This window comes from Podarcis erhardii (assembly GCF_964252035.2).
Source record: "Podarcis erhardii genome assembly, chromosome: 8".
Classification (NCBI taxonomy): domain Eukaryota; kingdom Metazoa; phylum Chordata; class Lepidosauria; order Squamata; family Lacertidae; genus Podarcis; species Podarcis erhardii.
The window spans coordinates 91,365,553-91,389,054 of NC_138499.1; the positions used below are offsets into that span (position 1 = coordinate 91,365,553).

General features: G+C 44.1%; 1 long non-coding RNA gene across 4 annotated transcripts; it reads left to right on the plus strand.

Moving 5' to 3' along the window:
* The first annotated feature begins 3,074 nt into the window (after nt 1-3,074).
* On the plus strand, nt 3,075-19,228 carry LOC309348563. 4 transcript variants are annotated; one of them, XR_014159482.1, is made up of 8 exons: nt 3,075-3,174; nt 5,245-5,361; nt 5,515-5,947; nt 6,921-6,980; nt 11,447-11,550; nt 14,729-14,841; nt 16,283-16,404; nt 18,972-19,228. It is a non-coding gene; the product is annotated as an uncharacterized lncRNA (long non-coding RNA). The 4 variants fall into 4 exon arrangements; XR_014159483.1 differs by having other exon boundaries at nt 5,908-5,947; XR_014159484.1 differs by having other exon boundaries at nt 5,908-5,947; nt 16,327-16,404.
* Nucleotides 19,229-23,502: the final 4,274 nt, after the last annotated feature.

The following is a 23,502-nucleotide window of genomic DNA, read 5'->3' on the forward strand; positions in this document are numbered from 1 at the left end:
CGGATTCTGCCAGTCATCTCGGCTAATTGCATGTAGTCCATCAGCTGCATCTGCCACTCTTCCAGTGTGGGTAGATCTTGAGTTTTCCAGATTTTTGCGATGAGTATCCTTGCTGCCGTTGTTGCATACATAAAAAATGTTCGGTCCTTCTTTAGCACCTTCTGGCCGACAATACCCAAAAGGAAGGCCTCTGGTTTCTTAGTGAAGGTATACTTAAATACCTTTTTCAGCTCATTATATATCATTTCCCAGAAAGCCTTCACCTTAGGGCATGTCCACCAGAGGTGAAAGAATGTTCCTTCATTTTCTTTACATTTCCAACATTTATTATCAGACGAATGGTATATTTTGGCAAGTTTAACTGGGGTCATGTACCATCTATATATCATTTTCATTACATTTTCCTTCAGAGCATTACATGCAGTGAAGTTCAGCCCAGTGGTCCATAACCTTTCCCAGTCCTCGAACATAATGTTATGCCCAATGTCCTGTGCCCACTTTATCATAGCCGATTTAACCATTTCGTCTTGTGTGTTCCATTTTAACAGCAAGTTATACATTCTAGATAGTACCTTAGTCTTTGGTTCTAACAATTCTGTTTCTAACTTTGATTTCTCCACCTGGAAAAGCTTTCAAATTGCTAAGTTGGGAGAAGCTGGGACAGAGAAATGGGAGCTCACCCCGTCGCAGGGATTTGAACCACCGACCTTCCGATCGGCAAGCCCAACAGGCTCAGTGGTTTAGACCAAAGCGCTACCCGCATCCTAGCATATAGCACACACAAGAGGTGCCTTTCCGGATCCTGCAGTTTCATTAGGTAGAGCTCAAAATGTATTTGAAGTTGGTAACTATATAATTCCTGGAAATAATCCTGCTCCACCTCTACTAATACTTCTTCTCTTTCCCCTTTTCCTCTGAAAGCTGGCATTCTTGGGAAGTTGAATTCCAGTATTGCATGCTTTGTTTTTCTGCACTTGGCATCCTCACAGTGCAGACTGTGTGTGACCACAGAGGAAGTGGCACTCAGCAACGGAATGGAGGAGCCACTGAGGATGACCCAAGGTATAGCAGGTGTCAGTGGAGAAATGGGTCAGAGGGAAGCAGAAGACGAAGCCCAGAGATGCTTCCAAAATGAACAGGGCTCTTGCTTGAGTTATTCATTTGCCCAGCGTGCATCACGACTCTTTATCCTCCCAGGACTCTTCTCCAGCTCAGGTCTTAATGTTTGGAAGCTGTGGCTGGATGGTTACGTGGGAACCGGTTGAAGTTAAATCCTTCGAAGACAGAGGTCCTTTGGCTGGGTCGGGATAATATGGGATTGGGGGGGGGGGGCAACTCCCATCTCTTGCAGGGGTGCTATTATTGCCAGCACCGTCCGTAAAGGCAGCATTTTTCCATCTCCGCCAAGCTAAGCAGTTGGCTCCTTACCTCTCTCGCCCTGACCTAGCCACTGTGATCCACGTGACGGTCACCTCCAGACTGGATTATTGTAACTCGCGCTACGTGGGGCTGCCCTGGAGACTGACCCAGAAACTCCAGCGGGTGCAAAATGCTGCGGCGAGACTCCTTATGGGGTCCTCGCTGCGAGATCACATTCACCCGGTGCTATACCAGCTGCACTGGCTCCCGGTGGAGTACAGGATCAGGTTTAAGGTGCTGGTTTTAACCTTCAAAGCCCTATATGGCCTAGGACCCTCGTACCTACGGGACCGCCTCTCCTGGTATGTCCCACAGAGGAACTTACAGTCTTCAAACAAAAACATCTTGGAGGTCCCAGGCCACAGAGAGGTTAGGCTGGCCTCAACTAGAGCCAGGGCTTTTTCGGCTGTGGCTCTGATCTGGTGGAATGCTCTGCCACAAGAGACTAGGGCCCTGCGAGACTTGACATCTTTCCGCAGGGCCTGCAAGACAGAGCTGTTCCGCCAGGCCTTTGGCCAGGGCACAGCCTGACTCCCTCCTTTGGAAATCCTCACAGAACTCTAGCCCAATGGTTGCCATTAATCTGATTGGAATTAATTTTATAATGAAATGATTTTAGAATGTTTTATCATTTTACTGTTGTCTGAGCCTGGCTTCGGCTGGGGAGGGCGGGATATAAATAAAATTTATTTATATTATTATTAATCCAAGCAGGATGGAAACTGCCTGCCTACCACCTGGCCTGGCAGCAGCTACAACTGCAATGACTGCAAAAAAGAGGCCTGAGAGGCCGTCCCGCCCCCCTGGCCCCTTTCCTCCATCTTCCTTCCTGGTGTCTGGAATACTAGCAAGCAGCATACCAGGAAAGAGGAGGAAGGGGCTGCCCCTGCCCCTGCCTCTGCCATTTTAGCAGTTCCTTGTAGGCTAGGCTAAGTACACGAAGGGGGTGGAGCCTGTGGGACATTCAGAAAACCTCCTGAGCTGGAATTGCTCATCACTAATGAGGACTTACGTATCTGCATGCTTGGAAAAGGGAAGGTCTAGTCTTGATTTTAAACAAATTCTACTAAGCATTTGTTAGAATTTCTGAATGAGTTAAGGCTCTGTCTGTCCACAACTTATACTGTGCAACAGAGCAGACCCTCAAAGCTTTTAGCAAAGAGGATGGTTTGATGTCTTACTCAGCTCATTTGTGTTCAGCCTTCAGTGACATGAACCAATAAAGCATTGTTTATTCAAAGCTTAGAGGGGCTCATGATGACTCTAATCCCTCCACAGATAGCAAACAGATAACAGAGACAATCACCTTTTCCCTACATCAGAGAATATACTGAGGAATATAACACACAAGCTGTAAGGCAAACCCATTATTGTGTTTAATATGAGAGAAGCCATTTTAAAATGGTAAAAGGTGCCACTCAGTGCCTGATTTATGTAACGAAGAAAAATAATGTTTTGTTAAGGGCTATGAATGTTCCGCAGACAATTTTTCTAGGCGCATATGCTCAAAAGCAGAGAAAGGGAAGTTAGAGCAGTGAATATGATTCACATGAAAATGCATTGTGCGCTATGAACATCACAATAGATTGTGCCTAGCATCACTGGCTGGTGAGCAAACAATGCAACCATGTTCCTTTGCCAACCTATGTACTTGAAAACATTATTTAAATGTGAAAAGCATGAAGCCATTGTGTTAAAATACACTCTCTTGCCAGTTTACAATGAGGATAGTGAGATCCTTGGAGACAGGGACGGGTTCTTTATGCATGATCATCGTTTAATGATTGGAATAATAAGCAGTGAAGTTAGTGTGAGTGTGCCTGCGTGAATGAGCTGGAGCTGGAATGAATTTACTCTCCAGAATTCCCTTCTGTGGATTTTGATGTTGACTGAATATGATTCACAATATTTGATGAAACAAAACAAATTCCTTCCAGTAGCACCTTAAAGACCAACTAAGTCAGTTCTTGGTATGAGCTTTTGTGTGCATGCACACTTCTTCAGATACACTGAAACAGAAGTTTCCAGACCCTTCTATATAGTGAGAAGGTGGGGAGGGGTATTACTCAGAAGGGTGGTGGGAATGGGTGATTGGCAGATAGCTGTGATGAGCCTGCCAATCACCCATTCCCACCACCCTTCTGAGTAATACCCCTCCCCACCTTCTCACTATATAGAAGGGTCTGGAAACTTCTGTTTCAGTGTATCTGAAGAAGTGTGCATGCACACGAAAGCTCATACCAAGAACTGACTTAGTTGGTCTTTAAGGTGCTACTGGAAGGAATTTGTTTTGTTTTGACTATGGCAGACCAACACGGCTACCTATCTGTAACTGGAAATATTTGATGAGTATTTTATATCTGCATTTGACATCCAATGATATGTGATTTCAGTTATTTGATATTTTACAGTATTTGTCAGTTGAAATGTAAAGATATTCATTACTTCCATATTTAAGCTCACACACCAGCTGCAGTTGGGAGATCAAACCCAATTTTGGGTAACTTCCATGGGTCAGATTAGAACCGTGATGGCTCCGAGTATGGCATTTCCTGCTGTAGTTCTAGGCCTGGGCTCTGGAAGGATCTGCCTCCTGAAGTGAAGAGCAGTTCTCCTTTGCTCTCTTTTTGTAAGAACCTATGTTCTGCCTTGCATTTTGCTGACAAGCTGTTGGCTGCTTTTAGCTACTGCTAATATATTTTGTAGGGACGCGGGTGGTGCTGTGGGTTCAACCACAGAGCCTAGGACTTGCCGATCAGAAGGTTGGTGGTTCAAATCCCCGCGACGGGGTGAGCTCCCGTTGCTTGGTCCCTGCTCCTGCCAACCTAGCAGTTTGAAAGCACGTCAAAGTGCAAGTAGATAAATAGGTACCGCTCTGGCGGGAAGGTAAACGGCGTTTCCGTGCGCTGCTCTGGTTCACCAGAAGCGGCTTAGTCATGCTGGCCACATGACCCGGAAGCTGTACGCCAGCTCCCTTGGCCAATAAAGCGAGATGAGTGCCGCAACCCCAGAGTCGGCCATGACTGGACCTAATGGTCAGGGGTCCCTTTACCTTTAATATATTTTGTATAGACTGCTTTGGGTGCTTTTGTGGAAAGCAGCCTAGAAATGTCTTAAATCTACATTTCACAGTCTTTGATAACTGACATGCAACGGTATTTGCACAAAATGGGTTTTGAGGTTTGGCATGCAATAATGACAGCCAGAGTAACTGACAGTCTTTGATGGATGACTTGCAGGGGTATTTTAGTATTTTTGACAGCTTGTGAGATTTAGATTAAGTTTACTACTGGAACAATCACAAGAGGCCAACACATCTAAAGCAGTAAGTTTTTCTGATTCAAAATGTGAATTTCATATTTCATATTCCATATAGAAGCCAAGCAAAATATATTTTGGAAAATTACAAATATTTTTAATGTTTATTTTGGCTCTGGAATAACGCATCCAAAACATGACACAATGCTCTTCAATGAAGCAAATTCAGTCATCCAGCTGTGAATCCTTAGGTGACTGTGCTGCATACACTGGTGTGAACAGGCATGTATAAAATGAGCTTTGCATGACCTATGAATCATGATCAATCATAACCAGAAAAGCTTAAAATCCAGCACCTTGAATCTAGCTGAGGGTTGTATGGTTCTGCATGTAGGGACTTAGCTGCATTAGTAAAAAACAGCGTTTTGGATGCATTATAAACATGCAACACCAGATGGCACTGGAGAGCAAAAAAAAATTTGATGCATTTTTCCATAGCATTTTTCTTCTTTTGTTAAAACAATTTAGTTTCAGATTTATTTATAGCTCCCCCCCCCCCGTGTATAGATCCACTGCATATCTCCAGCTGGAAGAGAATTGTACTTTTGGTACCCCAAACCAATCAAGCAACTGCAGCTGTGCAAGTTGAGCCCTTTAAAAAAAAAATCCCATCAACTTGCACAGGTAAGAGGCTACATTCACCAAAAGGTGACACCAAACAGTTGTTTAGTGGGCTTTTAATTGTCCAGAAGGGCTACATGCAGAACAGAGCCTGCTCTGCACATTCCCTGTTGGAGCACAGCTCTCTCTCCCCCACCCCCATCATTTCCACTGTAGCATATAAAGGGCCATACAGTTGTTACCTCATTTAAGGTTGCAACCATCCTGTAAGATAAGTTGCTTTGGTGATGATATGGTCCCAAAACATTGAGGTTTCATCTACACATGTACCAAAATGAGGTGGCAAAATATTGAAGTGGACCATGGCATTATAAAAAAATAATCCCCTATGTAAGCACTTCCTTGTAAATTTAAAATTGTGATCTTCCCCCATGTGGTACGTTACTGCATGATGACTCTCCCACCTCATTCCCCTCCCCCCCCCCATTATGCTTTGTGACTATCCTGCTTGACCAGATGTTTCTTTTTAGTACAGCACAATTCTGTACAAGTTTACTCAGAAGTAAATGTTAGGCTTTAGTGGCTAATTAAAACCTGGATTTTTTTCAGAGAAAAATGCATCTGTGGGATGATCCAGATCAGTGGAAAGGTAAGGCGTGAGCAGCTGTGTAAAAATATGCTCATCACAAAGTGAACTTGAAATGCTCAAACCAGATATGTAGCGTATGTGGACCTGGGTTTCTTAGAACATCTAAAGGGATGCAGTCCTGGGTGGGCATTAATGCTCTTACTGTTAGGACGCTGGCTTCTGTGCATGTTTAGGGAATAAATCCAGGACAATGGAAGCTTGTGTCACTATGTATTCTGCACTAAAAACATAATAACATTTCAGCACTGAGGCAGCTCAAATTCTGCTCCAAGAAAAAGGGTTCATGTGCAAATTATGCAAATTATCTGCATTGGCATGATTTCCCTTGTTTTGCATAATTAATTTTTGTTCTGATAGTCATTTCAAAGGCAAGCTGCTAGAAAGGGCACTGAAGAATCACCCTTAGATACTGGAAATTTTAGCCTGCAATGTTATGCACACTTGTGAGTGCATCGCATTTAACTCAATGGCTATTGCTTCTGATTAAACATGTTGTTATTGGACAATTCCTCTAGCTTTTGAGATTTTGCAGGTCTCAATTCTGTGATCTCTGCATGCTGTGGTGTGTGGGCACTTGGCAATAGCGGAGCACAGAGCACTCTCTCCTTTAGCACAAAGCTCTTTCTGCCTACACAACAGCATCCTTGGATCCCTGTCCAAATGTTTTTATTTCCCATTATATTTCTAACCCAACTGTAGGACTCTTGAGGTACTACCGTTCATGAAAAATGGGGGGGGGGGAGCAGGGCATTAATTTGAATAATTGAATCGAACAGAAGCCACTGCTGTAGTTACTTGGTTCACATTTTGAATTAAGGGGGCATTTCAACAAATGAAAGGAGAGAGTGCCATCTTCTGGCAAACTTCATAATTGCATTGAGTAAGTGGAGGTTTAACGTCAACAATATTTCGGATTCTATCTGTGAAATATCCCAATACAATCACATTTTCCTCTGCTTGCTTCGCATTGTAGGTTGCTTCCTTCCTTTGATGGAGATGTCACCAAATCTTGTGGGCATCTGCTCAAGCTGAGGTTAGCTGATCATCAGTTTATGTCTAGTCTTTACTCAGCCGAGAAAAGCATTCTTTGGGTTTATTAACTGGCAGATTTACATGCCCTGCATTCTTTTGTGTCATGGCCAGTAAAAGAGAAGTAGCAGAGAGACACATTTTGATATATTCTGCTTTACTACAGAAGAAGGTTGCATCAGTCTTGATTTTGGGATTGATAAATAGCTTTTAGGATAGCTGAATGAGATGTTGTTTTTCCATTACCAGGCTCAGACAGCTGTGGCTCCACTTGCTTTCCATGCAGAAGGTTGCAGGCTCCATTCCTGGCATCTCCAGAAAGAGCTGGGAGATTCCCTGGTGGGAAAACCTGGAGAGCTGCTACAAACCAGTGTAGACTCTGCAGACCTAGATGGACTCATTGTCTGACTTAACACAGGGCCATTTCCTATGTTCTCATGCATGTTCTCCTATTATGCACTACATGGTTATTTGTAGGTGAACTTATATTACAATAACACGTTTCCTCACAAGCAAATGGGCCCTATAAATCGTTGCCTCTAACCAGTGCTATTTTTTTAGGAAAAGAGGTGCCAGAACTCACCATAAACTCCTCACTTGTTCTCTTATGGCGCCCACCTGAGAGGTGCTGGAACTGAGTTCCTGTGAGTTCTGGCTGAAGAAAGCCCTGCCTCGAACACTACCCACCCCCTAGGATTGCCAGGAGCTTCAAAACCTCATTCCTTGCTCATTGTCAGAGGGAAGCTGGAGTTCGATGTCATGGCAGCAGATCTGTGCATTTAAAGCCAGTTATGTGGAAAGGTTGGGTTGGGGGGATCTGAATTTAGATGGAAAAGGGCTACAGAAGTGAGGTGCAAACTCCTCTCCCTGCCTCCTGCTTACATCTCTGTAGCCAGTGTCCCCCCCCCCCCCAGCTAAACTTACTTCTGGCTTTGGAGCTTTTCTTAGGACATCAGTGCCCAGGGAGACAGACGCTGAAGCAGGAAGCCCAGAAGCAGAACATGAAAGCAATAAGCCTGCCCCACTGCTGCTCCCCAGAAAATGGTGCTCAAAGGCATATCATAGTCACCATGACCAGTAGTCACTGACAGCCCTATCCCCCTTGAGTTTATTTAATTCCTTTTTAAAGCCATCAAGGTTGGTAACCACCTTCAGATCCTCTGGCAACAAATTCTATAGTTTAACTCTTGGCTGTGTGAGGAAGAACTTCTTTTTATCTGTCCTGAAGCTTTCACAGGTAAAGTGTGGACAGAGGAGAGTTTAACTAATAACTTTTGACCACATACACACATGCATATATTCCCTTTTGCTGTTAAAATCAGGCCCAGAGTCTTACAATGTGACTGGGGCAGCATCCTGGTTTAAACAAACAGATCTGCTGCCATCCTGTCTAGTTTGGCCCTTAGTCAATGCCCCTGTGAACTGTGGATTAGCTATCATGGGAGGCAGAGCTTTTCCCAGGCTTGCCACTCCAGAAACTGACAGCAGGTATCATATTATATTTGCTCAATCACAGTCTCTGGTGTGCCAGGCATCTTGTGCCTTGACAGGCATTCTTCAACATGTCTATCACAGGCACAGGGTTTGGCTTGGGTGACTTGCTGGGCTCCCCCCACCTTTTTTTCCTACGGAAGTAGGGTTTTTTGTTTTTGTTTTTACTCCTAAGGGTAAAAACCAAGATCCTGATGTGGGAATGCTGGAAATTGTGCAGGCAGTCACTATAGGCACACAAGGTGGAGCTAATCTAGATCCAGAGTGTCATGCATGTTGGAGCTGAAAGTGTCGTTCTGGCATCCTGTGGGGTGAGGTTGGGGTTAGTGTTAGAGGTGAGACTCATGTCTGGAGTGACTCAGAATAACTGCATCCATTTCCATTAGGATTTTTTCAGTTTAAAAGGGTCAGGTCTGGTGCTCTAGGGGCAAACAGGCTGGCAAGCGGTCAAGTGTTGGGCTGGAAGGCCATCAGCAGCTCAGTCAACCCTGTGCCTGAGAGACAGCTTACTCAGGCTGAAGAAGCAGACCAGAGTCAGCAGCTAAACAGGGCCTGATGGAACCCTCTTCCTTTCTGGCGTCCACCCTCTGGACATAGGTAGCAGAGGTCCTGGAAGCACAGCACAAGCCACCAGCAACTGCCCTCTGAGATGCTGCCACAGAGGCACAGAAAGAAAGGAGAATGGGTCCTCCTGCTATTAGACTCTCTGGTTCAGGATATATGCCGTTCATAGGACAGGGTTCTTACTCTTGCCTCACTCCAAATAATCGACATTCTGCACTGGGCACATTGAAACATCAGTATGACCTACAGGAAGACACACATGTAAGATTACATAAAATGTGCATATTCAGTCACGCCATTCTGTATTGTTATACAGCTAATGAATTGTTTTCTGGTTACCGTATTTTTCACTCTATAACACACACCCGACCATAACACACACATAGTTTTTAGAGGAGGAAAACAAGAAAAAAAATATTCTAAACGAAACAGTGGATGTATGATTTTTGTGGTTCATGCTGTGGCCACAGACATGTGATCTGACGGTGAGTTTGGGGTAGCCCAATGCAAAAATCCTGAGGATCCATGTGGATCCATGCTTTGTAACCACGGAGGAGGGAAGGAAGGGGAACCGTGGATCCTCTGCTCACGACTGCAGCAGATCCCCCCGCCATCCATAGGCATTCGCTCCATAACACGCACAGACATTTCCCCTTACTTTCTAGGAGGAAAAAAGTGAGTGTTATGGAGCAAAAAATACGGTAATTATATGGGGAAATCAAGGGGATTTGAAATTATAGGATTGAGATTACAGAATCATGAGACTAATTCCACAGCACAGCTAAAAGCAGCTAGGAACGTACTACCATATTTACTCAAATCTAATGCTCACCTTTTTTGTCCAAATTACGTTGCGAAAATTAAAGTGCGCATTAGATTTGATGGCACATTTACCTTCACCAGCAAATACTTTTTTTGGTTTCAAGGTTCTGAAAACTGAGGTGCTCACAGTAAGTGAGCAAAAGTACAGCAAGGCACATAGAACAAACTTAAGCAAGATTTTAAGTACGGTACATAATGGATAAATACAGGGTTTAAATAGCAAATATGCTTAAATTTACAGATTTCAGCAACTATATGCTTAACTTGAAACATTTTAGAATCACAGCTTTTTCAAAAACAAGTCATGCCAGATGAATCTCATTACGAGCTTGGTGGATCAGGGGAAGGCTGTGAACGCAGTGTATCTTGATTTCAGTAAAGCTTTTGACAAAGTCCCCCATGATATTCTTGCAGAAAAGCTGGTAAAATGTAGGCTGGATAAGGTTACTGTTAGGCAGATTTGTAGCTGGTTGACTGACCAGACCCAAAGAATGCTAAAGGTTCCTCGACAGCTTGGAAAAAAGTGAGAAGTGGGGTGCCGTCTCAGCACCATTGTTGTTCAATGTATTTATAAATGACCTGGATGAAGGAATTGAAGGAATGCTCATCAAATTTGCAGATGACACCAAACTGGGAGGGGTAGCTAATTTAGGGTTGCCATATTTCAAAAAGTGAAAATCCAGACACAAAAGTTGAGCTTTTTAATTTTTTTATAATGCTTGTCTGGATGCAGGATGGAGAAGGTTATGTGTAGAAATGAGCCTAGGGCACAAAAGTAAAAATTCCATTCACTGCTCTACCTACTTTTGCCTCTGGCTCCATCCACCACGGCCATGTGGTTCTTGGGTTGAAAAAGGTTCCCAGCCCTTGATACAAAGGATTGCAGGTTTAAACTGTAATCTGCTATGAGAGCCTGGCGTGAGCCCTGGTTATTGTGTCAGGTGTAAAGGTGCTGGGACAGCTCAGTCGGTAGAATATGAGACTCTTAATCTCAGGGTCACTGGGCAAAATATTCCTGCACTGTGGGGTTGGACTAGATGACCCTCACGATCCCTTCCAACTCTACAATCTGGGATTCTATTATTCATTCAAGTATCACAGTTCTGCCCATACAAATGTGCTGAAAGAATTTCCTGGGGACAATCCACTCACTGCTCTCCTGCTCTTGCACCAGCTCCCTTGAAATGAATAGAAGAGAAACAAACTCAGAATTGGAGGCATGCAAAATGACTCCGCAGTTCAGAAAAAATTGGCTCACCTGTATCAGCCGCAAAGCTTACAGGCAGCTGCATGAATTGTGCAGACTGCCCTACAACCAAGAGTAAAAATCAACAAGCTGAAACACATGCAGAGGGTCACTACAATCCAGTTCAAACAGATCATCTTTCCCTCTGCATTTCAGGCTGAGCAGGTTTTCCTCAAACTGAAGTTGATATCAAGTTCAAACTTATAGCTGTATTGACAAAGATTTTCTCAAGAAAAAGATGTTGAAGGATGGTATGTTTGTGGAAGAAGTCATAAGAAGGTGAATCAATTAGAGATTCCTTTTCTGTGGAATAAATAGCTCCATCATTTTATTATTATTTTTTAAAGCTTACAAAGGTAACCATAACAACAGTCCAGGTCTCCATGCAAACTGCATTGAAATGAGGGCTCCACCACCCCAACATTACATTTTCTGTAAGATCCTGTTACAGGTATGCCTGTGTATATAGTGCTGATCACTGAGTGCCTGATCTCTCTCTTTTTCGGTGAGAAATGTTGATGCATGTTTTCCCCTAGTGTTGACAGAGTGGGAGTCTGTCAGTCTGGTGAGAGTCAGCACCCACAGGCGAGAGGCACAGGTGGGCAAATGACATAGTACCCCAGGTGAGGATGGGCTAGGTTGCTTGAGATTTTATTCCCTCCTCTCCTTTGGCCCCTTTTCTATCCTGCTTCCTTCTGCTCGTTTGCATCTCCTTGTTGTGTACTGATGGGTTTGAATGGATGGGTGCTGGGTTGTCAGGGGTTGACATATTGAGAGTTTGGGAAATGTTGGTTTACCACCTGCAGCATGAGCTTGGGGAGGATTATTTATTTTCTCTATTTCATAAAAGTTATACATCAATTGATTGTGAAACAAACAAACAAATCTTGTGGCAGTTTACAAAAATGTCATGCATCTCAGTGATTGTGGGGAGAGGTGGGCATGGCCAGAGGTGGAGAGGTCAAAAATGGAATAAGGATGGGACAGCAGATATACCTGACTCCCATACCTGACTCCCCATGGTACTATTGGGTGATCAGTCACCGTGTCTGAGATATCGAGGAGAATGAGCAGGGCCACAGTTTCCCATCTCTCACCTGACAAATGTCATGAAGTTGGGAGGCCAGGGCCATTTCAGTGCCATGACCATGCCTGAAGCCAGACTGGAATGGATCCAAGTAATCAATTTCCTCTAAGCATGCCTGAAGTTGGAATGCCACCATCTTCTCGACTGCAACCTTGTCCCACTGAGTGATATTAACTAAACACTTTTGGGTCCAGGGAGGTCTTCTTCATCATCATCAATCATCGTTATCATCATTTTATTTGAATGCAGCTTTCCATAGTTGAAACTATGCTCAAGGAGGCTTACAACATGACAAGATTTACCTAATTACAAACATAACAGAAGAAACAATAAATAAAACACATCAAAAAGTACACAACCAAATGGAAACGATTTCCACGTCAATCATAAGATCTAAAACTAAAGATATAACAATAATATCAATAACAGCAACAAGCTCTCTCAACTTCCCGTAAACAATACTCCAGCCCAAGAATCTCTTCAACAGCTGCAGCTTTTGTAGCTGGAGTCAGTCAGCACTCCATTCTCCCAGGCTAGATGGGAAAAGGCCAGCAAGGCAGGGGGCAGGTCTTCCAGGGCTCACAGCCAAGATGGTCTCATTTAAAACCAGATAGAAATTAAAAACAATTTAAAAGAGGAGCCCTCTCTGCTGAGCAGCAGCCGCAGTCCTTGTGAAGCCCGTCAAGCCAGGTGGAGAGAGGCCCTCAGCAGGCAGTCCTCCTGGGCAGCAGCAGCAGCAGCAGCAGCAGCAGCCCTTCCGAGCCTGTCAGGCCCCACCCCAAGCCAGGTGGAGAGAGGCAAGGGCGGCTGCTGCATCTTCTGTAGCTGCAGCCTAACTTTGCAGGATCACAAAGGCTGCTTTGGTGAATGAAGAGATAACTGGTTGGGAGTTTGGTTTGTGATGGTTTTCAAAGCTCCAGACAGTCTCTTTCTGGCATTTGATTGAGTGATTTTGCTTTAGATGTAGCTGGAAATGATCATTTGGGCTGCTGGTCACATGTGAAGGTGGCAGGGATTATTTCACTGATGAATCCAGCCGGGCTGCACCATTGCCTTCTCAGCTAGATGGTGCTTTCCCTTCTCCAGTGAGGAGCCCTCACTGACTGCTGCTTATTAAGTCTGGAACCAGTTCCAAATGAGCTGAGGGGAATTCATCCTTCATTCCTGCTGAATACTGGAAATAGCTGGAATCTGACAGTAAGCTTTAGGATCTACCTTTGCAAATCTGAAGCATAGCTCCTGGTGGTAGGGGCATACTGGAATTTGCAAACAGGTCCAGAAAAAAAAAGCCATTTAAGTGCCACTTTGGTATAGCGTAGTGTATATTTGCATCCAAATATGCATGTGCATATTCAATAATCCCAAATTATCAGAGACAGGCACCTCACTTTTGTTCATCAGCAGTGAAATTCAACACCATTTGGAGAACAATCATAAAATACCTATCAAGACTCATGGATGGGTGAGTGTTATCTGTAGCCTATCTGTCACTCTCCAGATGTTGTTGGACTCCCACTCCCACCACTCATCACTCTTGGCCTTGCTGGCTGGGGCTGATGGGAACTGTAGTCATCTGGAGGGCTCTGTGATGTCTGTCCCCAACATAAACAAAAGACAGGTTTCTCCATTGCAAAGAAGCTGTCATGCCATGCACCTTTCATTTTTCTCCAATACAGTGGTACCTCGGGTTACCTATGCTTCAGGTTACAGACTCCGCTAACCCAGAAATAGTACCTCGGGTTAAGAACTTTGCTTCAGGATGAGAACAGAAATCACACGGTGGCAGTGCGGCAACACGGGAGGCCCCATTAGCTAAAGTGGTGCTTCAGGTTAAGAACAGTTTCAGGTTAAGAACGGACCTCTGGAACGCACTAAGTTATTAACCCTAGGTACCACTGTATACAAGATTAGCCTTCCCCCTTCTCCCTAGCAGGAAGAAGAAGAAGAGTTCATAGAATCATAGAGTTGGAAGAGACCACAAGGGCCATCGAGTCCAACCCCCTGCCAAGCAGGATTTGATATCCCGCCTTTCACTCCCCTTCAGGAGTCTCAAAGCGGCTAACGTTCTCCTTTCCCTTCCTGCCCCACAACAAACACTCTGTGAGGTGAGTGGGGCTGAGAGACTTCAGAGAAGTGTGACTAGCCCAAGGTCACCCAGCAACTGCATGTGGAGCAGCGGGGAATCGAACCCGGTTCACCAGATTACGAGACTACCGCTCTTAACCACTACACCACACTGGCTCTCTTTTAGCACCTTTTAACTCTTCTTCCTTGCATTGAAAATAATAGCTGATCAGAGTGAATGTGTGTGTAGTCTGACAAGCCACTAGGGAGACAGCTGTCCCTCACCACCTGTCAGTCTTCCCCTCCCTGTTCCCAGGGGATAAAATGTAACTTTTTCCTCTGTGATTTTGCCTGTCATTGAACAGCTTAGAGGAGACCCTTACAACTGCAAGGTAGATTATTGATCTTATGTGTGCCTTTCAAGGATAAGGTTGTTTGGAATTCTGTTTCATTTTATGCTACTTTTTGTTTCTCCCAGAACTTTTAAATTTTGGATCGTATGAGCTTGCTGGACACATTGCATTACCCAAAGGATCTGTCCCACCTGAGTGCCAGACCATTTGTTCATGCAAGAAGCTGGTCCACGGGGAGGTGAGGAGAAAGCAGGCTGAAACGTGCTCAGCACCCACAGTAGCAGAAACACTGGCTAATCAGTTGGGTCAGAGCGGAATGGGTGGAGTCCTTAACAGCTGGAAGGCAAGGGAACTGTTCTGCCGCACACCCCTGCCCCTCCACTACATACCAGGTAGCAATGGAACTTGCTTTGATGCCAAACATGTGATCAAATAAGAATCGCCCTGCCCACCCTGTAGTGGCCTCCCTCTACCTTTCTGCTGTCACTGCAGAAGGTGAGGAAGACGAAGGCTGCAATCCTATTGTTCCATGGGAGTAAGGCCCCATCAGCACCATACATTTAAAGCAGACTCGTGGGAACTGTTCCTTGTGAAGGGTGGTGAGAATTGTTAGGAGACTCCCTGCTCCCCCCCCCTTCTGAGGGGGGATAGGGGCCTCCCAATAATTATTAGCACCTTTAACGATCTATAGTTTCAATGATTTCTTTTTGAGGGTGGGAGGAAGCCACAATTATTTGAAGTAGTTTGATATTGTTGGAAGAATTACCCGGCACCAACTCTGATGTCCTTTTAGTCCCAGGCAAAACCTTTAAATTTCCTCAGGGTTCTAATTCTTATATTTTTGGAAGATGTTATGTACTGAGTTGAATAGGATCCAAAAGGCAGCAGTCTGATTGGTCCTAGAACAATAGGATTCAGAATGCAGCAGTCTGATTGGTCCTAGAACAATAGGATCCAGAATGCAGCAGTCTGATTGGTCCTAGAACAATGCAGCAGTATGATTGGTCCACAGGAGCCACCCAATCCAGCTCCAGGTGGAAGTGAATCCGCAACCTGATTGGCCTACAGGAGAATCCCAGAATTAGCCAATCACGTGTGGCCCATTGTGTAAATAATGTATATAAAGCAGATATTTTAGGGAAACTTTCATTCCTCACTACTATGAGCTGAATAAAGAGCATGAAATCCACACTCGATTCCGAGTATATTTCAGAAGAATAAGTATAAGGAGAGTCCTGCTGCCTTCATCCCCCAGGTGTGGGCTACCGGGCATCTGGCCAGCTGCTGGAGGCATCTGGCCAGCTGCTAGGAAGGGTGCTGGAGTAGATGGCTTTCTGGTCTGATCCAGCAGCACTCTTATGATCTTATGAGCCAGACCTGAGGAATGTTCACTTCCATTAATTCTTCTTTCACAGGTGTGCTTTGTCACCATTCAAATATCGTTGTCGTCATCATAATCATCATTCAATTTATTACCCGCCCTTCACTCAAAGGTCCCAGGGAGGGTTACAACAATTTAAAATACAACATTTAAAACAAATTAAATTACCAAGAATGAAATCACATGAAAATACGATGGGTCCGAAACATAAAGAGGTGCATCTTCAGCATTTGCTGAAAGCTGTATTGTGAATAGGTCTGTGTGTCCATATGAACTTATTTTGTACTTATGACTGTAGATCATGGCATAGGTAAGAAAATCATCATAACTCTAATATGACAGGAGACCTTCCATTATGAACTCTTGTGACCCTGGTTCCCGTCTGATCTCAGACTGGATTCTTCCGCTCTTCCACTCAGGGTATGGTTTGCTGCCTGCTTAAACTGTAATGTTGCTGTCAGAAGCAGTATTTACATTTATTCTGTCATTTAGTATAATAAACCAAGGTTTCTTTAGTCCTCTTGTGTAAGAAATTCCTGTGGCCATAGGGTTGAGGGTAGACACGTGTTCATAACAGACACATGTTATAACTCCAGCAAAACATCCTAAACCTCTCATTAGTGTCTGTGAAGACATGTGAGTGCTGGTCACGCATGTGAGTTCAAATACATACTTGTAACAGTTGCTAGACACACCTCTGTGGGGAGGAAGTTCCACACTTTAGGGGCTGCCACAGAGAATGCCCTCTCCTGGCCCACCCCCACCCTAAGCTTCTGAGGGTGGCAGAACCACCAAGCAAGTCTCCTCTGCCAGGGTTAGTCCTTAGTGTAGTTCTGCCTATCCTTCTTTACATCTCCAGTCCAATTCCTTGGACACAGGCTGCTAAATTTCTGTTGTACAACATGACTTTGTTATGGTGCGGCAAAGCAAGGGTCAGGCAGTGGAAACAGTAATATAAATGCAAAGCAAAGGAGGCACCCATCATACGATTGGCTCTGTGTTGAAAATATCTCTTCGTTTTACTTTACGCCCTCACTGTAATTTTAAAATAAGTGAAACATTCTTAGTTTTATTAAAACCTTTATCCATACTCATTCTTTTTCGTTTGCTTTGTCCTTATCGATGAAAGGAGCTCGTCTGTGACAGACATCCCTGGTATCAAGTTTTCAAATTCTGTATGAGCTCATTCTTTGGAGAAGCAATTTGAAAAAATCAAATTAATTTAGAATGGGCAACTTAAGATGGTGACAAAAAAAGAAAAAGAAAGAAAAAGAAAGTGGTGTGATGTGCCTACTCTCAAGATAATGATAAGACAGAACATAATGTGAATATATTATCATCTTTAACTTATTCAAGTGCTATAATTGTGTGGCCTTCTGTCGAACCCAGCTTCTGTGACACTGAATGGCAAGCACCCAGATACTCAGATCAGTCGGCAAGCTTCATTCAGAAGATTTTGTTGGGAGTGGGGTGTATCATCGGACCTGCTCTGGCCTGTTGGTGTCAGGACAATCCCTTGTTCAGAGAGCTTGGTGTCTCTGCACGGCACTCCTTTTACCAATGGCGAGTTACAGTAAATTCCTACCTGACTCCTGTCAACTTACGAGCAGTTCAAGACCTGCTGCAGTCTTGACCCTTAATGCAAGCAAGACAATGGATAACAAGCTGCCAAATCCAGGACTAAGAGGAAGAATATCAGAGAGACGGGCACTGCAGCAATCAAGATGGGATCAAACAAAAGCCTGATTTTTGAACCAACATCTTAGCAGATGAAATGGAAAGATAAGAGCAAATTTTAGTGAACAAAGATTCATTTAATCTTTCAACTTCCCTTAAAGTTTATAACATGCCTTAATAACTGTTTAGCATATTTATAGCTTTCCTCTGAATTCTCTCCAATTTGGCTATTTCCTTCTTAAATTATGGCAACTTATCCTGGATGCATGATGCAAGCAAAGGTCTAACAAATTCTGTGTCAAGTGTTAATGTTACCTGTCCCCATGTTTAAAAGGGTTGTTCTGGAGGTCCGTTCTTAACCTGAAACTGTTCTTAACCTGAGGTGCCACTTTAGCTAATGGGGCCTCCCACCACCTCCGTCGCACGATTTCTGTTCTCATCCTGAAGCAAAGTTCTTAACCCGAGATACTATTTCTAGGTTAGTGGAGTCTGTAACCTGAAGCATCTGTAACCTGAAGTGTCTGTAACCCAAGGTACCACTGTACCTTCATAGGCCTAAATGATGGAAGGTAAAATCAAGTATAATGCTTGCTGAACAGGTGAAATACAGGCTACATGCTTTCTCTTGCTTTCCATAAGTAAAATAATAATAATAATAATAATAATAATAATAATAATAATAATAATAATAATTTATTTATACCCTGCCCACTCTGGGTGGCTTCTAACAAAGTATTAAAATACAGTAGTCTGTTAAACATTAAAAGCTTCCCTAAAGAGGGCTGCCTTCAGATGTCTTCTAAAAGTCTGGCAGTTGTTGTTCTCTTTGACATCTGGTGGGAGGGTGTTCCACAGGGCGGGCGTCACGACCGAGAAGGCCCTCTACCTGGTTCCCTGTAACTTGGCTTCTCGCAGCGAGGGAACCGCCAGAAGGCCCTCAGCGCTGGACCTCAGTGTCCGGGCTGAACGATGGGGGTGGAGATGCTCCTTCAGGCCTAACTATGTACTTTCCCCCTGAAAAACCAAGGAAGGCACTAAATGATATGCCTGGAGGGCTAATCAACCCCTACCCCATGCCTATAGCTCTGGCCTTGGGTTTCATATCTACATTGTGTTGTGCAATAGAGAGGGCGGGGGGAGTGAATTGGGCACATGCAAATCATCCCTCCTTGTTTCCTCAGACTCCTTCTTTCCCTCTCTCCAGGAAGAGATTCTGGCTGGGGGCCAGATGTTACTCCAGATAGTTTCTCTCCAATAGGCTCTGTCATTTGCCAAGGAAGCTCTGTTGACCATTTTGCTTCCTCTTCCAGCATTGTGTCACATTGATGGAGATGCTGACAGATCTCAAGCTTGCCTCACCAAGCAAGGCACAAGGTTTTCATAAGCCTATTCATCTTGAAAGACTAAATGTCAGATCCATGCAGCCAGCCAGTGAAGAATGTTGTAAAGGCACAGAGACTAATGCTGAACATCCACTGCCAGCCTCAAGAAGAAGGGAGCCTCCTTCTCCCAGCCAGTATTCATACTAGATGGAAGCATTCTGATATTTAAACTATGCTTTCATATTATGGTGACAACATTTAAAATTTTTATCAAAATAATGTAGTGCATAAAATACTGTGATCATTTTTCTAAGTATTGTAGTGTATCCTTAGATATGCCCATTTCATGACCACTGTAGCACTGTCACAGAGTGACTTGGAAGCTTAGAGGGTCCCTGATCCACTTTAAGATGCTTGTCTATCAAGAGAGTATTCCAGTTCAGGAATGTGAGATCCTGAGCCAAATCACCCTGATTCACATTGCTATTTGGGCTATGCACTTCTTCTTCTTCTTCTTCTTTGGCGATCACTTGTAGCCAAGTAAGATTGTCTTCCATAAACACGGTTTTAACAATGAGTCCATAAGTGACTGTGGAGGCCAAGTCTGGATCCACACATCCTTCCACAGTGGGGACATTGGTTTCTGGGTGGGAGTTGATCACGGTGTGGATTTGCCAAGCGTGCCTTCCTCTTAGCATGTTTCTCCCTTGAGTCCTGAGTTTGAGTGTCTTCAAAGCCCATGACACCTTCTCCAACTGGGGCGCTCGCAGGCCAGTGTTTCCCAGTTGTCAGTGTTTATACTGCATTTTTAAAGATTTGCCTTGAGACAGTCTTTAAACCTCTTTTGTTGACCACCAGCATTACGCTTTCCATTTTTAAGTTCAGAATAGAGTAGTTGTTTTGGAAGAGGATCATCAGGCATCTGCACAACATGACCAGTCCAACGAAGTTGATGTTGAAGAATCATTACTTCAACACTGGTGATCTTTGCTTCTTCCAGTATACTCATATCAGTTTGCCTGTCTTCCCAAGTGATGTGTAAAAATTTTCGGAGACACAATTGGTGGAATCTTTTGAGGAGTTGGAGATGGCGTTTATGAGTGGTCCATGTTTCACAAGCATATAGTAAGGTTCGTAGTACAATAGCTTTGTAAAAAAGCATTTTGGTTTTCCTGTGAATGTCCTCGTCCTCAAACACTCTGCATTTCAATCAGGAGAAAGCCACACTCGCAGAGCTCAGGCAATGCTGGATTTCGGCATCAGTGTTGGCCCTTGTGGAAAGATAACTGCCTAGGTAGGAGAAGTGATTGACATTTTCCAACATTACACCATTGAGTTGGATTTGTGGCACCGCAGAGAACTTGTTGTACTTGTTGGTGCAGCACTTTGGTTTTTTTGGATGTTGAGTGATAGGCCAAGCTTTTCGTAAGCTTCTGCAAAGATATTTAGGATATTTAGGATGGTTTGGAGGTCATCCTCTGAGCGTGTGCACACTACGCTGTCATCAGCATACTGAAGCTCTATGACAGAAGTTATGGTAACCTTACTCTTTGCTTTCAGCCTGCTCAGACTGAAGAGCTTCCCATCTGTTCGATATATGATTTCTACTCTGGTGGGGAGTTTCCCTTAGACAAAGTGTAGGATCATGGCAATGAAAATAATGAATAGAGTTGGGGCAATAGAGTTTAACACCTGATCCCACTGTGAATGGTTCACTTTGAGAGCCATTGTTATCTGCGATTGTTGCTATCATATTATCATGGAGGAGCTGAATAATGTTTTCAAATTTATCTGGGCAGCCAATTTTCAGAAGGACAGTCCACAGGGCATTACGATTTACAGTGTTGAAAGCCTTAGGCCAATAAACGCCATATACAGGGGTTTGTTTTGCTCTCTGCATTTTGCTTGAAGCTGTCGAGTGGTGAAAATCATGTCTACTGTCCCCCTAGAAGGTCAAAAACCATTTTGGAATTCAGGAAGGGTCACCTTCGCTATTGTTAAGAGACAGTTTGCTATGATCCTCACAAGAATTTTGCCAGCTGCAGCTAATAGAGAAATGCCTCAATAGTTTCCACAATCAGTTCTGTCACCTTTTTAAAAGAGTTTGATAATTTTGGCATCCCTAAAGTCTGCTGGGGTCTCTTCTCTTTCCCAGATTTTTTCGATGAGCTTGTGAAGTTGTTGTGTAAGTTCAATTCTTCCCACTTTGAAGATTTCAGCAGGTATCCCATCAGGTCCACTGGTTTTGTTGTTTTTCATTTGGTTAATAGCTGTACACAACTCTCCCAGATTTGGAGATACTGCAAGCTATCTTGTTTTTGCGGAATTTGTGAGAGGACCTCAGCAGCTACGGGGGAGTTGCAGTTAAGGAGATATTGATAATGTTCTTTCCAGCACAGTGCAATAGCTTCTTTATCTTTTAGAAGTATGATACCGTCTGCTGAGCGTAGGGGGCATATGCCATGATTTATTGGCCCATAGATGGTCTTTGTGGTTTTAAAGAAACTCTGTGCATCATGAGTGTCGGCTAAGTGCTTGAGCTTTTTTTATCCACCAGGTGTTTTTTAGTTCTCTGGTTCATCTTTGAACCTCAGCCTTAGCGTTGGCATAGGTTTTTTTCTTAGTGGCACAGTTTCTATCTCTTTGCCAGATCTGAAAGGCCTTCCTTTTTTTTGTCAATCAATCTCACTGTCATTCTCATCAAACCAGTCCTGGTGTTTCTTGGTTTGGTATCCAATAGTATGTTCACAGGCTGCAGTAATGGATGTTTTTAGCTTGGTCCAGTGTTCCTCGATGTTATCAGGGAATTCTGAAAGCAGGTGGTCCTTAAGAGTCGTTTGGAAGCAATCCCACTTAATGGGGGCTTGAGTGTTCATTTTGCGCCTTGGTTTCCTCCCTTGAAGCCTGCGTTGAGGTATAATCTTGATAGCCATCGTGGAGCGTATTAGTCAGTGATCTGTCCAGCAGTCGTCGGCACTGGTCATAGCTCTGGTAAGGAGCACATCATGGCGATCTTTAGCATGGAGAATAACATAGTCTAAGAGGTGCCAGTGGTTTGACCAAGGATGCCTCCATGAAGTTTTAAGTTTATTTTTCTGTCGAAAGAGTATGTTGGTAACAACAAGGTTGTGCACTGCACATATCGTCAAAAGTAAGATTCTGTTCTAGTTGCTGTTACCAATTCCTTCTTTCCCAATAGTCCCAGGCCACAGATCGAAATCTCGCCCAACTCTTGCATTAAAATCACTCAGGATGATAATTTTATCTTCCTTAGGCGTCTCTGATAGGGCGGTATCCAGCTGAGAGTAAAAATTTTCTTTAATGTCTTCATCGGTATCCAGTGTTGGTGCATAAGCACTTACAATAGTAGCTTGTCGGTTTTTGATGAGCTTTAATTGAAGGGTTGAGAGTCGCTCATTAATGCTAGTAGGGACTTTTGACAGGAGCTCCACAAGATCATTTTTGATAGCGAAGCCTACCCCATGTATTTGATGTTCTTGTTCAGATAGACCTTTCCAGAAGAAAGTATAGCCTCCTTTTTCTTCCTTCACTTGTCCCTCACCTGCTCTTTGAGTCTCTTGAAGTGCTGCAATATTGAAGTTAAAACATCACAGCTCTCTTGCAATTATGGCAGTTCTGCATTCAGGACACTCACTGTCTGTGCTATCTGACAAAGTCCGTATATTCCATGTTCCAAAGTTCAATTGTCTTTTACGACCGCTAGATGGTGACCTCAAAGGGCACGGTAATCCAGTCAGGGAAAAGAGAGGCAGACTATGCTTAGGGCACCTTTTCTAGCCCCTCCCCCTTTTCAGGGTGAGCAGAATGGATCCTAAATAGGGCTGCTCAGTCATGGATACAGCTGCCAAGCTGCTCAACTGCCTCATTCCTTGAGTCAGAAAGACTGAATCTGTATCGACCGCCCATGTGCCGGTTCATGACTAGGGGCTTCCAGATTTCACCATCCTGCCCCCGTTACCATTTCCGATCGCCATGGGACTTTTGGGGTTTGGGTTTGGGAAGCGTTTTGGGAATTTGTGTGTGAATTTGTTTTATGTGTGTAGATCAGTGCACGCTGACCAACACACAGTCTTCGCAGTAGGGCTCTGTTCCAATGGCATGAAGTAGTCACGACAAACCAGTATATTCATATCTGCTGCAGCCTTCATCCACCTTCACAGCCGTTGTAACATACTGCTTGTTATCATCCGCCTGTTCTGCCGTTGAGGACTTCTTGGATCATTCTTTGTCTAGCTCCTTCCCTTTGACCTTACCACCTTGGGTGACCCTGCTGGGAGTACGAGATTCCCAACGGCTTCACTCACAAGGGTCATAGGAACGTGCAAGCCCACTCACCACGACAAGGTGATGATCCAGTGAGTTGGCTATGCACAGAGCCCTAGTGAATATGCAGACTCAGCCTTTGACAACTTAAGGTCCCTTTCATGGCTACAGACAATTACTTGGGGGGGGGGGAGGCTCTCAGACCAAAAGTGTGTACATGCAGTGACAGAGAGGT